Source organism: Triticum dicoccoides, chromosome 2A (assembly GCF_002162155.2).
Source record: "Triticum dicoccoides isolate Atlit2015 ecotype Zavitan chromosome 2A, WEW_v2.0, whole genome shotgun sequence".
Classification (NCBI taxonomy): domain Eukaryota; kingdom Viridiplantae; phylum Streptophyta; class Magnoliopsida; order Poales; family Poaceae; genus Triticum; species Triticum dicoccoides.
Genome location: NC_041382.1, coordinates 550,813,349 through 550,829,275, shown reverse-complemented (window position 1 = coordinate 550,829,275; position 15,927 = coordinate 550,813,349). Strand labels below are relative to the sequence as shown.

Sequence of the window (15,927 nt, the reverse complement as noted above, 5' to 3'; positions counted from 1 at the left end):
TGAGGATATTTTAAAGTATAAAAAAAGTAAGCAAAAAATACTTAAAAAGACGAGCGCTTTTGAGAATTGTGGTCTCCTCTGTCCTCTCGCTTCAGGCATAGCACTAGCGAGCTAACCCAATAGACTTGGACTCACTCGCGTTAGGTTAGGTTTTCTTCGGGTTTTTATTTCTTTTTGTCGTTTCTTTTGTTCTTTCTTCGGTCCTTTTTATTTTTTTCACCGGTTTCCTTCTGTTTTTTTTTTCTTTGTTATATTTTTTTTAAAATTCTGGTTTCTCTGTTTTCACTGATTTTTTATGGTTATGTTTGTTTCTGTCTCATTTTTAGGTTCTTTCTTTTCCTTTTTTGCATTGTTTTTCCTCCAATTTTTTGCCTTTTGACTTTTAGTTTTATTTCTCATTTTTCAGGTTTATTTCTTTCTTTTCCTTCTTGCATTGTTTTTCCTCCGATCTCTCCTTTTTCTCTTTGGTTTTCTTTAGTTTCTTTATTTTTTTTCTATTTCAAACACATGTCTACATTTTTTCTTACACGTTGTACATTTTTTCTTACACGTAAAGAACTTTGTTCATACATGCATGAATAGACCTTCAGATTTGATCTTCCTGGAGCAAGAAATTCCGGCAGTAGAAAAATCGTGAAAAATGGTACGGGGAGTTTCAGGATTTATAGGTGAAAGAATCAGCGTAAGGCGGTGCTAGGGGGGGCCATGCAGCCACCCCACGTAGTGGGCCCCTGGCCCCGTGGGGGCCTAGGGTGCCCCCCTGGCCTCTTCCGGTGCTCTCTAGAATCCGCGTCTTCTAAAAAATCTTCGTAAATCCCCACCGTATTTTGAGGTCCGTAAATGTGGATTTTCTGAGAAGTCAAAAACTTGTAGAAAAACAACTGGCTCTGGGCACTTAGTTAATAGTTAGTCGAGAAAAATAATATAAATTGCTATAAAAATATATTCAAAAGTGATATTATTGTAGCATGAAATAATCAAAAAATTTAGATATATATGAGACGTATCAACTATCACAACTCCGTCATTCCCGACTGGAAGCCGAAAGTACCCCAAGCCTGCACGAGGCGAAACGATTGCCCCACTGCAATCTGGTATTCTGTCGTTTTCCTTCTGCAGCTTTACCTCGAAGAAGTTGCTTTAGAGGCCAAAGTGCGGGGCCATCCGCAAGAAGTACTCATACAAAGTAATGAATCAGGCAAGGTGTGGAACCCCGTTCAGCATAATATGATGGAACTGGCTGCCGCGGTAGTGAAGGATCCATCGAACGAGGCGATGAAGGGGAAGGGAGAGGTCGCGGCGCAGAAATGAAGTATGGATCACTCTATGACATCCCTCAGTCAATGCGTCATGGACCCCGATTGGCCGGCTCCGCGGCTTATTCAAGTATGACATGCGTCGGGTTGAATTATGTTGGACATGTATTCTGCACTATCGTCAGGTCGGTGCAGGGTCATCACTTTCCGACTCCAGGTTGTTGGCCACTATTTTTTTGGATGTTCGCGACCAGTTAGGAGGTTGTTGGGGAGGCTGCTCTTTATAGGTTGCTTGGCTTCTTGGCTGCAACTGGTCTTTGCGTCAAGGGCGCAATGTGGTCCCATGTTGCTTATGTGAAAAACTTATTTTTGTCGATGCAAGTTCCAGAAGTAACTCACGAATGCACTTCTTCACACATTTGAGTTTAAACATGGTGTCCCACCTTCCACACAATCTTAAAAGTTCTTGTCGAATTTTCTTAGGGTTTGTTTCCATGAGCCCTTCTTTGAGAAAAAGACTTACCAATTCCAGGTGGCTCTCACTACTAACTAATTTATCAAAAGAGACCGGTGGAACCTCCCTACTACTATTTCCCATCTTCATTTTTGCGACACCTGTCAAAACTAGATGAGACATCAATGAAGTAAAACGATGGGATGCTCAACAGACATATATGGAGAAATGACTAAGGTAGGATGCATAAGCCAACATGCGAGGAGGGGGAGGAGGGTTTATACGATGAGCAAGGCAAGAGAAAAGGCGAAAAAATGAGCAGGAAAGGGCAAATTGATGGAAAAAACATTTCATTGGCAGCCAAAGTGGGTAATCATTGCTACATGCATCTCCGTCGCCTTGTTTCGGTGATATGACGGGTTTTTCATTTCTGGCAACAACGAAGAGGGTTCCTCATCGATAACGAAAAAAACATACTTCTTTTCCATGCGCAACGAATAAGGCTTTTCGCCTCTCTTGAAAATGAAAAGTTGGTCTTCATTGCTGACGACAAAGACAGGGTGCTATAACTGCAATTTTCGAAATTGTGATCATAGTTTCAAGACTTCATAAAATGAAAGTTACTTTTTTTAAAAAGAAATCCGTAGGAAAAAACATAGGCCAATATCAGTAGGAAAAAGGACAGATCCTGATTTTTCCTGAAAGCGCGTTAGATCGTGCTGAAGTTTCGAAAAAGGAGTGTTTGACAAAAAACTATCACTTTAGAGGTTTGCGTCCCATAGAACTACCACTTCAAAAAAAGTGACCGAAAACTACCAAAATTTTCTAATTTTGTGACTAAAAACTACCATTTTCAGATAATGACTAGTTTAGACTATTTAAGCGTGTTTATGACAGGCAGGGCCCATCTGTCAGTGCTAACGTGGCATCAAAGTCAACTTCACAGGAGAGCGGACGCCGGTCGCCTCGCCTATCCCCGAGATCTGGGGCGTCAATGGAGTTTCGCCGGCGTTCCACCCGGCTACGACCACCGGACCGCATCAGGGCCCTCCCCGACGCCCTGCTCCTCGTCCTTGCCCGCTTCCGCTGCGCCCGGGCCGCCGCGGGCACCGGCCTCATCTGGCGTCGGTGGTGCGCCCTCGTGGCTCGCCCGCGTCAACTCGCTGCCCCGCGCCGCCGCGCGGCTCGAGACGGAGGAGCTCGTCTTTGACCTCCGCTCCGATCTGGTCGACGGCTCCCTCGTAGTCGCCCTGCCCTGCCTGCGTCGTGGCACCTCCTCCTCATCCTCCGCGTGCCCGACGGTGCAGAATTCGGGCAGCAGCAATCTCGCCCAGCAGCAAGGGCTCGCCGCGATGGTGGCCTCCCTTCGAGCTGGAGCTCGTGGTCAGCGGCAAGGAGCAGCAGCACCATGGCTCCGGCCTCCCTCTCGCCTCCGGCGATGACCGCCGGGGAGCCGGGATGCACAAAAGTTGTTTGTGAAAATGGCAAGGAAAGATAAAGAGAGGAGGAAGAAGAATGACGTGTGGGTCCCAAGTGTAATAATGGTCAACTGAACAATCAACATGTTTAAATCGTCTAAACTGGTCATTATCTGAAAGTGGTAGTTTTTAGTCATAAAAAAAAATTGATAGTTTTCGGTCACTTTTTTAAGTGGTAGTTCTGTGGGACGTGAACCCCTAAAGTGATAGTTTTTTGTCAAACACTCTTCGAAAAAGGATCAAAACAGTGAATTTGGACTCCCATGACTACCATGCCTTCCTTTTATCTCAAGTAACAAAGTATGCGCAATCTTTGGCCAGAGCTCCAGCCCCCAGGGAACACAGCTCGGTGGAGGTTGGTGGTGCTACTGTCACATACGGTACCATGCACCCGTGCGTGCTATGATCACATACCTTATCTTCTGAGGATCATCACACTATCATGCATTGTCGCATTGAGTACTTACACATACGGTCCCCTTAACTTACCTTGATGGTGCTGAGCAGGAGGAGAGATGCCACCAGCACGGCCACGCCAAGCTTGCCGAGCGCCATGGCTCCTTCCTCTGGAGTCCTTGAGCTTCCTTGAGCTGTGTGGTGCCTTTGGGTTGGGTGGCGATGCAATGCTGGAGTCAGTCTACGTGATGGTTAAATACAGCGAAGCTAAGGGTTTAACCACTTTACAGGCTTGCGCTGTGGAAGTGGAAGTGATGGGTGGTGGCCAGGTTGGCTCCTGCCAAGGGCGTAAATGGTCTGCGGCTGCGGCAGTGCGACTGCACTTGCCCAATCGCCTTTGACCACCACGTCACTTGGTTGAGTGCAGTAAATGGGCTTAATTTGCCATGTTCACGGGGCGCCACACCTGCCCTGTCCTTGATTACAGATAAAACTCGGGGCGACCCCGGTTGCGTTCCATTCAGAAAAACGAATCCGCTCGAATTCCCTGTCTCCTCAGCGATTTGGGCCTCCTAGCCGTTAGATTCGTTTGCTTGATGTGATTCCGGCTGTCGGATCGAGCAGTGGGATGACCTGCGTCGTCGGATCGATTCGTTGCTCCTGTCGCAATGAAAGTCACCGTTTCCCTGGGTTTTCGCTTACTCCGCTGTTTTGAGCGTACTTCGCTGGCGTGTGGGGTTTCCGGCATGTGGGCCGCATCGTTCAGTGACCGTGGTTATGTGTTTTGGTTGTGTGGCCCGTGGGGCGCGTGGGCTGGCAAATATCTTGTGCCACCGTAAGAAATAACGTGCCCCCGCAGAGGGTATTTTGGTCTTTTCACGTTTTGGCCTTGTGCGTGGTGGACGGTGGTTGGCCCGTGCGTGGATGAGGTGGGGGAGGGCACCGGCTTGACCCTTCGTGCTCCCATTCGTCCTTTCTCTCTGGATCCCCTCTTCTCTCCCACGATCCTCTCTCTCTTCCCCAACTGCCGCCGCCACCATCGTCGCCTGGTACCGGCCAGTTCCGGCGAAGTCCGTCACCATCCAGCACATCCACGAGGTCATCTTGTGACGCTGCTCCTTCTCCACCACGTTGATCCATCGCGCCGCTCCTCTACGAGCGGCCCCGGCTAACCCTAGCACCGCGGTCATCGGTGCACTACACGGCGTCGCCATGGACGCCGGCGCTGCGCCTGCGGCTCCGATCGGTCCTCGCCGACACCGCCTAAGTCCTCCCGCACTGCATCGCCTCCTGGTCGTTGTTCCAGGCGCCTCCATCGACTGGAGGAACGATCGGCCCTCGTCCTTGTGCCAGTGCGCGTCCGTGAAGGAAACAAACCGTGATGTGCCGCCTCAGATCAACTGTGTGAAGGCAGCGGTGAGCGTTATCTCCACTTCCCCCATTTCCTCTCTCTCTCTCTCTCTCTCTGTGTGTGTGTTCATCCGCTCGAGATTCAATTGGATATGTCAATTTGTTTTTTTTTGCAGGGGGATGGATCACAAGGGGAGAGGTGCAGTCCTCCAGAGCTGTTGGATCCCAAAATTGGAAGGTTTATTGATTTCCCATCTGGTTTATTTGTGCCTCAGTTGAGATCATGCATTTGAATTATGTTGTTGCTTGATGAAAAATTAGTAATGGAGGACTGTAGAATAGTCCGTATCATGTCTTTCTTCCATTGTCTAGACACTAGATTAATTGTTGTTCAAGATAAAAATATCCTGTTGATTGTATGTACATGTATCAAATGAACCCGATGCTCCTGTACATATATCTTGGTGTTCTGCTAATTTATTCATGGTTGACCAGGATTGTTGAAATGCAGCTAGCTATAAAAATGCATTGATAACGTTTTTTGAGATACTATCTCAGATGATGGTCAATTAGATAGTAGTTTATAACATTGTGGTAGGAAAATCTATATAAGTTTCGTTTTGGCCGGTGTAAAGTTTGTGTGAAGATTGTTGTAAGCACCACTTGTGTGCTGATTTTACTCTTTCAAGTCCTAATTTAGTAGCTTACTTATGATGCATGTGCTTACTATTTCCATTTTGTGCGTTTGTATTCTGTCTCAGATGATGGCGATATGTTGCGAGGATGAGTGCTTCTCCATTTTCTGTTCTGTATGTGGTGGTCGACGTTTGTACCTCGCTCGGGCTAATTTCTTTGGTAATTCACATATGAAATCGTTAATTTCTTCCATATTTGTTTGCCTGAAATACTTTGTCAAATATTGATTTCCTTGTTTGATCAAACAACACATGAACTCCAATGTGTACATGATATTTCCGTGGTCACGTTATTTTGTTCATGCCATGAGTTGACTAGAGAAAGATGGCAATGTTTTGCTTATCATGGTTGTAAACCTGTATACCTAATGATGGTGTATTCTTATGTTAGCTAAAAGTGCTTCTGCTGTGTAGTTCGTCTAACCAAATTTGGAACAAATTTGTAGGGACCTAAAAACATAGGTTGATATGTGATATTGTAATGAATACAAAGACAACATCAGCATGGCAGACTGCCATATAAGATAGAGTATAAGATAAAAGGACAGTATGTTACTTCTCTCCGATTGCACATGGATAGTTTGATGTTGCGGTGCACGTGTAGTTTATTCACGGGGATGTATATGCATAATTCAGTAATGGATTGTTTGTTTTCTCCCTGCGAACACTAACTGCTAGCATATGCATTTATTTGCTGATTCTAACAAGATGCATCGCTATATCGATAATACAGTAAGCACCTCCTGAAGTTCTGAACTGTCAGGTGGTGCCCTTGCATAGTTGGCTGGTTCTCTTAATTTTCTTTTTCCCTGCATTCTAATTTCCTGGTTTTCCATCGCTCCAAAAGTGTACTTCAAAATGAGTGTGCATGTATTCAGTATTCAGAGAGATGGGGTACTATGTAGACATTCATTGTATTCGTTATGTACCTGTTTACTTAATAATCATTATGCCAGTTACGGTTGCTTTGAAATCATTCTCTTAATAGTCATTATGTTCGACAGGTGCACGGGCTTTCAGATCTAAGGTTCACTGGCACACAAGGTATATCCTAAGCCGTTAATCGGTCCTACTCTACTGCAGATCCCTGCTATTGTTGTTCAGTGTCTTGCTTGCAATACGAATGGGTACCTCCAGGTAGGAACATATGTAGTTTCATGATTTACTGACATGTGTGTGGATCCCAATGCGCATATTCTTGATGAAAACTATCCTTTAACCCTGTAGCGTCCTGTGGCTTCATCAAAGTCAGGCCATTATTTGGGTTTTTAACAAAACACATTCCATTTGACTTACAAATATATCAGCAGTGACATACTATTATTAGCAGTCATCTAAATACTCTACAGTTCCAGTGATAGATGAGCTGGTCTATCAAATATGCATTGCTTTCTGTATTGCCTAGCCCCGCTTCGATTACATTGTTCTATTATACTAAATGTTTATTCGCTTATTGCAATAGCATATCTGATTGTTGATATTGTTTGACATGTATTTCGTGCACAGAGTCACTTGGTTGTTTGATGCATTCGTGCTCGTCGGCGGGACGGTGCAAGGCGCAACTCCGATGCGGTTCCTCACCGGTTGGACGGCGTTCAGGCGCAACCCCGGTGCTCACTGAGTACTGCCTCGGCTACAACCTCCCACGGTGAGGTAAAAAACGACTACGATCGGATTCCCTGGCTCCTCAGCGATTTGGGCCTCCTGGCCGTTAGATTCGTTTGCTTGATGTGATTCCAGCCGCCGGATCGAGCAGTGGGATGACCTGCGCCGTCGGATTGATTCGTTGCTCCTGTCGCAATGAAAGTCACCGTTTCCCTGGGTTTTCGCTTACTCCGCCGTTTTGAGCGTATTTCGCTGGCGTGTGGGGTTTCCGGCGTGTGGGCTGCCTTGTTCAGTGACCGTGGCTATGTGTTTTGGCTGTGTGGCCCGTGGGGCGCGTGGGCTGGCAAATATCTTGTGCCACCGCAAGAAATAACGTACCCCCACAGAGGGTATTTTGGTCTTTTCACGTTTTGGCCTTGTGCGTGGTGGACGGTGGTTGGCCCGTGCGTGGATGAGGTGGGGGAGGGCACCAGCTTGCCCTTTCGTGCTCCCATTCGCCCTTTCTCTCTGAATCCCCTCTTCTCTCACACGACCCTCTCTCTCGTGTTGGGGCGATGATGATTACCGTGGCTGGAAAAAAGTGTGCCTTTGAGCAACCGAGGCACCTGTGGGTATCAAGTTGAATCCTCCCTCTTGTCTCTAGAATCCTTTTTGATCATGTGATACTTGTTGCTCTGTCCTTGGATGGTCATTCTTGTTGAGTGATAACCAGGGCAACTCCACTGTATAAACAGATTGATCTGGTGATAAGAGACGGCGGTAGGTTATATGATCGAGGCAAGTCAGATCTGAGCCCACTATGCAATGAACCCTGGACCCTTTTATTTGTATTTAAAGGTGTTGCTTATTTATGCTCCACTGCTTATAGTCGTCTTATGTAAAGATTTCTTCTCTCTCATACCTTTATTGCATACGAGTTGTTCTTGATCTTTTATTGTTTGTTGTTGGTCCTTGATTTAATCTGGTTAAGAGTAAGTTGTACTTTGTTATACTAGAAAGACTCGCTCCCAACAAGTTATCGGAGCCGCTCTTATTGCCTTGAGTTTGTATGGTAAAAATATGCCTTGGCATGAGGGTGCCGGTCCCAACATTTTGGTCAGGCGAATACTAGAAAAACTCGCAGGTTCGGCCCTGGAGGTTCTCAGGTTCGACTCCGAGAGCTGCTCGCTTTCCGAGGAGTCCCTGGTGCATCGCTGCCCGACCCCTTTTTTTGCTTCAATTTTGGTTGGGCTTCAGATTCGATCGTGGGTTGACCTGGGTCTGGGTGTGCTTCCTTCTCTTTGTGTTTGTGCTACAGGCGAGGATTGTGCTCGGAGAGGACCCACACGACGCTCCGCTTGCCGTCGTGGTGCACCCCTTTTGAAATTTCCCGAGATAGCTGATTGGTGCTACATGATACAGTGGTGTTCTCCAACATCTTCCATGTCCATAAACTATGGTTTATTTGTTGGTCTAATTATCTCTTGCTTATCAGTACGGAGACTACAATTTGTTCAGTCGTAAATAAGATGTCTAACTCCAAGTTGAAGTATTATCAGACTTTATTTTTTGTAGTGTTTGATAAACCGGTGGTTTATAGTACCATGGGAATTTGTCTCATACGTAGTATGTGGTTCCTTATAAAAATATGCCAATCGTGTTGAAACAAGTAATTTATCTAGCTACACATGCCCTTTCTGATGCATTGCGGGTTTGCTATCAAACTCTCAAAAAGAAAGAACAACTTTATTTTGTTTTGTTGGGAAACCTTTCTGTAGTCACTACCTTGACAGAGACAACTATGTAACCGAGGATATATTTGGTGGGTTTTCAGGCAAAGCTTAGCGGATATTTTTATAGGTTCAGCGCTTGCTTTATGCTTTGATAACTTTAAATTCCTTTTGTTCTTTGGATTATCATAGCATACTCGTCTCTTCTAATCCTAGCAAGGGCATTCTTCATGTTTACAGATAGTTTGGCGCTCTCATGGTTCTTTTCGAGAGATTGTTCTTCCGAGCATTATTTGGTAACCATCTACTGTAGATCATCTACTGCCCTTATGGTGAGTCATTAATGGTGCATGTTTTCCTGTTAGTTTCTCTGTGTGCCAATACCTGAATTTTAACCCTAACAATATACGGTACAATAGTCCCTTCTTTAGGTGATCTTCGGCTAGCTGCATGTTGTATATATCACTTCCAACTAATGTGCTCCAGGCTTTAGTGTTTTATAACATTAGGGGGAGTGACAGCTCTTGGATAGTGTAACTTTTATGATCATCCAATCACGGAGGAATATGTAGCACTACTGCTCTTTCTTGACATGCTGAACCTGAATTCATGTAATCAAGTTACAGATGAATACACATCATACTTGCTCGCCAGACACTAAAAACCACATTTCTCATGGTGGCGTATTCTTTGCCATACTGAACCTTAATCACATTTCACTTGGTGATGTGTTATTTGTCATACTGAACCTGAATCAGATTTGTCTTGGCGTCCTGTTCTTTGGCATACTGAACCTGAATTTGAGTCTGACGGTGTTGAACATTGTGATGCATTTCAGACCTGAGCCCGCAGGAATCGATGCTGCTGCGTGACGTGGAGCCCATGCCCGACCCCGACGACGGCGGTCGACCACAACCTCCCTCTCCGGTGAGTGATCCCATCTCCTACCTCTGGCTCCTTCTCTTTCTCTTGTGCTGCTCTAGGTAGGTATACCATATGCTCTGTTATGTGCTTGCCTGTAGCTTTTTTTTAGTTATTGAATAAACCATTGGAATAAACGCATCAAGAATTGAATAAACCATTGGAATAAAATACCTCTTTGTTCGCTTTAAATATTGTATAGTCAACATGCATGATACCTCTCTGTATAATGTTATGATTATATTACCCGCTCTGAAACTAAACTTTGTTTGGTGGTTCAGCTAGCTAAGGTTGGGATTTTGATTTCTAACATTCATATCTTGCTTTTCCTCTATCATATTATATGGTCCGTCCTTCCAGTCCTAATTCAGAGCTTCACCGTTGGTCGAGGTGGCCGTTGTTTGTTTGCTTTTGTTTCTGTATCATCTGACATATCACAGTTGCTACTTGCAAGTGTGACTACTATCTCTGAGCGGTAAGATGCAACCCAAAACTGTATTTGTGTTGTGGCGTGATCATTGGATGGTGGATTAGCATCAGTGCCTAACTATGTCCATAGGATGTATAATTTGGATTGCATAGTTCAGTTTTGTATCTCAGTCTAAATTTGGATTGAAAATAATTCCTTGCAAAAACTGATATGTTAGGAAACAAGCAAATGTATAAGATACGTAGATGCAAATAATTCCTTGCAAAAACCTACAGAGAACTCATTAATGGATAAGTTCTATGGTGCATAGGGAGTATATGTAGGAAGAATAAATGGCTTGATTAAATTGAGGGAACACTTGTACACTACTATGGACGTACTATTTGAAACATCACATAATCAACTGTTCTTTTTATCTTGAAAGAACTATGCACCGCACTTGAATATTTGATCATTTTGGGCGGTGATTCTATCCAAAGTCGCTGTTGTACGTCGGTGAGCAACCTCGGGCACCACACTAGCCAAAGCCCCTATCATCGATCTGATTGTTATACTACTGATTGGTTTGGTTTGCAATGCTGGTGATAGTAGATAGATTTCCTTATATTATTTTACTTTTTATAGACACCGACTTCAGAAATTATTGTTCTGTAATGATAATATTCTTAGATTATTTCAGTTTTATTGGTTTGGAAAAAATGTGGCACTTCTGTGTTTTTTTAAATTTGATGCCACTTCTATAATTAAAACAATGACATTCCAATGCGCATGCTACTTCTTTGCTTCAAACTATAGCATGTGTTTTTAGTTTCACCGATTTTGCATTACGAAAGTCAGCCACTCACCGATTCTGCTCGATCTCTTCCTCATTGGCGCTCGGCAGGAGAAGCTCAGGCTGCCACCACACAAAGGGAGAGGAGCCCAAGATGAATCTATCCCGCCTTACTGTCAATGACCCAACGACAGAGACAGCTACTTCGGGCCTAGGTGAGTAGCCGCCAGCCCTGCATTTCGAGCCTAGGTAACCAAGTTTGTGTCTACTTCTATGATTAGTTGCTTATGCTTCATGGTCTTTGTGAAACACAACATGATGCCTTGTTGGTTCCTGGGCAAGGCCTTTTGGGACCGATCTCTCTAGCGTTAAAGAAAGCAAGATTGATGCTCTGTTTTCTCTATTTTTGTTGGGTTGGAACAGAGTGGGTTACCGATCCCATATGCCAGTATATAGGAAGAACAAAAAAACTTAGGTGATTTACCTTTTAACCTAAATTTATATAGGAAACTTATACTAACCTTTATCTCAGTTAGTTGCACCAGTTTGCATGTATTTCAGTTGTGGCTCCTTTATTCTAAGTTAGCTGCATCATCTTGCAGTTATTAGTGTTCTTCCATGCCTACTTACATGAGTGTGTCACTTATATTGTTCATGGTGTATGCCACCTGATCATTGTACAACCATTGTTGCCTATCAATAAATTTTGGGGTAATGGAGACATTGATCGTCTTTCTCGGACAATATATGGTTTGACTTCTTGTTGTTACATTTTTGTTTGCGTCAGAATTATAACATGTATTTGGTTATTGCAACAGGTAGCTTATTTACCCCCTAATCCCCTTTACTTTTGTTTGATACTGTGTACATATCAATGTTTAGTCGCTTGAATTCAGAACAAAGATATGGTACACCGGACACGAAAGAAAGCAGTAGATAGATATACAGATTCAGATGATATAGTTTCTGTAGATGCGAAGCACGGAAGTTCTAGGTAAAAGTGAATCTGTTAGGGGGGAAAACGAAGGCTTGTGTGCCTATTAGTTATTTTTTTTGTTTTATCATTGTCGGCACCTTATCTATCTGTAACATGTGTGACCTGTGCAACTGCAAAAGTATTGGGCAATAAAAATTCTGTGTAACACATGTTTTGTATGCACTCTGCCTATGCTTAGTATAGAAACTATGCATGGATATTACTCTCTTTTTTGTGGCCTTGTGTAGATTGTAAATAAATTATCACGAACAATTGAGCCTTTCACTTTTTCTGTAGCCTACCGAGCCTTTGCGGTATTGCTTTCATTGTATAAACGTATGAAATACAAAACGTCTCATACCAGGTTGGATATGACTGGGGCGGGTGAGGTGCGGCAAGTCTGCACTTCCTATCTAGTATACATTAGACTAGCCACAGTGGGAGTAAGTTCAGTAATAACATCGAGTCCAACTTAGCAAATTTGCTTATGTGGTAATGAGTTAATGAAGAGAGAGGTAGTTGTACTAACTTAGCTAGTTATTGTAACATCACATGTTCCAATGCAATATGAGGCCCTGTTTGGTTCATAAGTCCTAGGATTTTTTCTAGTCCCAACTAAAAAGTCCCTAGTTTCTAAAATGTCCCTCCCTGTTTGTTTCCAGAGACTAAAAAGTCCCTAGTCCCTCTCTAGAAGTTATTAAATGACTATGTTACCCCTAGTATATAAAAAAATAACAACCAAACAACATCATGGGGTGGCGGGTCAATGGGTGCATGGAGGGGCATTGTTGGAAAAGTCTTAAAAAGTCCCGAAAAAGAGGGACTTAGTCTTCTTCATTTAGTCTTAAAAAGCAACTTTTAGTCCCTAGTAGTCCCCCTGTTTGGTTAAAAAGTTTTTAAGAGGGACTTTTTCTAGTCTCTACACCAAAAAGTCCCCTAATAAACGAATCTTTGCATGTTATCACACTTAAGTTACTACCCGCTATGAAGGTAGTAACATAGTCTAGAAATGTGTATGTTACTAGTGTATGTTACTATCCGTTGTGACTAGTCTTAGGCTAGTCATAGTGGGAGTAACTTAGGTAGTAACATAGCGCACCTCGAGAATTTTTTGCTTATATGACAAGTAGTTAATAAAAAGTAGTAACATAATATGTTACTGTAACATAGCGCTTTTCAAGACAAGATGAGTCTACCAGCTAATAAATGAAGACATCTATGATACTACTATTATGTTGCTTTGCATTATGAAGGTAGTAACTTGGACTAGTATCATGCACTTTAGTCTAAGTTACTCCCCACTATGACCAGCCTTGTAGGAATGCCATTATTTTCGACGGAGCCTCACCATCATTAGAAGGAGTAATATGGATAATCGTGGCGGAAGAAAATGCTTAGCATCAAGCGGGATTGCTAAAAAAAGATTGGAGCGGTCGCGGTGAAGCTTTAAAGGTGGACGAGACGTAAGTACTCTGTACTAGGAACGTGTGAGTGGGACTTGGAGCCAAGGCTCTAGGCGTTGTAATGCCATTTGTAGACTTTGGGGTTTCTCTACCCACCCCCCTCCCCTTTATAAAGTATGATATGCACGTTCGTGCATAGTCGAGAAAAAATAAGGCTAAAATTCATGTTTTGATTCTTTTCTAACACTTAATCAAGATCTTGCCCTAGTTTGTAAATTTTTTGAGATTTGATCCTTTTCTAAAACTTGATCGAGATCTTTTGCTACCGCCAGGGTTTATGATGGTAGGATGCAATGCAACAGCCTACCGCCAGGGATCTTGGCGGTAGGAGACAACCCTACCGCCAAACAGGCTGGCGATAGGCTATACAATCCTACCGTCAATGTGCACGGCGGTAGATGGGAGCATGCACTATTTTCCATACTTAGAAAAATTTCTCGATAGGGTGTGCAACCCTACTGCCAGTGACTTTGGCGGTAGGTTGTTATCCCCTACACTCATAGACCCTCGCGATAGCGAAAGGACCAGATCCCGAAGTTTTTACAAACTAGGGCCAGATCTCGATCAAGTTTCAGGAAAGGGTCAAACACGAAATTTAGCCCCATATAACGCCTAGGATTCTCTCCACGATGGTGCGGAAGGAAATTGGTCATGTCAAGCTTGCTGTCATTGAGCCCTGGACCGCACAATAATGCTAAACATACAAAGAGTTACATGTAGTTACACGTTGACTAGGATTCTTTCTTTCTAATTAACCACTCCTTCCTTGATTTTCATGAAGATGGCCCTTCCTCCCCTTAGTCTCCAATTAAAATCCACCTATTAATAAAATTCATGTAAACCTATGTATATGTAGCATTATTCCTAAGCCCCACGGTGCGTCGTTCGATGAACGAGCGAGACAAGGGAATAGGACGGGGGAGTAGAGCAGACTGGCAGTCGTACAGGCGTTGAGCTGCACTCCACCGAGGGACTGGTGAGTTCGAGAACGAGGGCGGGGAGGGAGGGGCAGCTCAAGCCTTTGCGGTATTGCTTTCATTGTATAAACATATGAAATACAAAACGTCTCATACCAGGTTGGATATGACTGGGGCGGGTGGGGTGCGGCAAGTCGCACTTCCTATCTAGTATACATTAGACTAGCCACAGTGGGAGTAACTTCAGCAGTAACATCGAGTCCAACTCAGCAAATTTGTTTTTGTGGCAATGAGTTAATGAAGAGAGAGGTAGTTGTACTAACTTAGCTAGTTATTGTAACATCACATGTTCCAATGCAATACGAGGCCCTGTTTGGTTCATAAGTCCTAGGACTTTTTCTAGTTCCAACTAAAAAGTCCCTAGTCCCTAAAATGTCCCTCCCTGTTTGTTTCCAGAGACTAAAAAGTCCCTAGTCTCTCTCTAGAAGTTATTAAATGATTATGTTACCCCTAGTATATAGAAAAATAACAACCAAACAATATCATGGGGTGGCGGGTCAATGGGTGCATGGAGGGGCATTGTTGGAGAAGTCTTAAAAAGTCCCAAAAAAGACTCTCCTTGAGAGTCTTCTTCATTTAGTCTTAAAAAGCAACTTTTAGTCCCTAGTAGCCCCCTCGTTTGGTTAAAAAGTCTCTAAGAGGGACTTTTTCTAGTCTCTACACCAAAAAGTCCCTGGAAACAAACACCCCCTGAGTCTATAACCTAATAAACGAATCTTTGCATGTTATCACACTTAAGTTAGTACCCACTATGAAGGTAGTAACATAGTCTAGAAATATGTGTATGTTACTAGTGTATGTAACTATCCGTTGTGACTAGTCTTAGGCTAGTCATAGTGGGAGTAACTTAGATAGTAACATAGCGCACCTTGAGAATTTTTTGCTTATATGGCAAGTAGTTAATAAGAAGTAGTAACATAATATGTTACTGTAACATAGCGCTTTCCAAGACAATATGAGTCTACAAGCTATTAAATGAGGTCACATATGACACTAGTATTATGTTACTTTGCACATGACATTAGTCTAAGTTACTCCCCGGAGTAACTTAGCTAGTAACATAGCGTACTTCAAGAAAATTTTGCTTATGTGGTAAATAATTAATGAGAGATAGTAACATAATATGTTACTATAACATAGCGCTTTTCAAGACAAGATGAGTCTACCAGCTAATAAATGAAGACATCTATGATACTACTATTATGTTACTTTGCATTATGAAGGTAGTAACTTGGACTAGTACCATGCACTTTAGTCTAAGTTACTCCCCACTATGACCAGCCTTATAGGAATGCCATTATTTTCGATGGAGCCTCACCATCATTAGAGGGAGTAATATAGATAATCATGGCGGAAGAAAATGCTTAGCATCAAGCGGGATTGCTCAAAAAAGATTGGAGCAGTCGCGGTGAAGCTTTAAAGGTGGACGAGACGTGAGTACTCTG

The 15,927-nt window shown here is 43.4% G+C and overlaps 1 long non-coding RNA gene across 4 annotated transcripts; it reads left to right on the top strand.

Annotated features, from left to right (window-relative positions):
- Positions 1–4,548: 4,548 nt before the first annotated feature.
- Positions 4,549–13,696, top strand: LOC119355321. 4 transcript variants are annotated; one of them, XR_005171547.1, is made up of 9 exons: positions 4,549–5,000; positions 5,111–5,172; positions 5,696–5,789; positions 6,634–6,673; positions 7,136–7,282; positions 8,532–9,275; positions 9,782–9,870; positions 11,178–11,281; positions 13,354–13,696. It is a non-coding gene; the product is annotated as an uncharacterized LOC119355321 (long non-coding RNA). The 4 variants fall into 4 exon arrangements; XR_005171546.1 differs by lacking the exon at positions 13,354–13,696 and having other exon boundaries at positions 8,532–8,634; positions 9,184–9,275; positions 11,178–12,221; XR_005171545.1 differs by lacking the exon at positions 13,354–13,696 and having other exon boundaries at positions 9,184–9,275; positions 11,178–12,221.
- Positions 13,697–15,927: the final 2,231 nt, after the last annotated feature.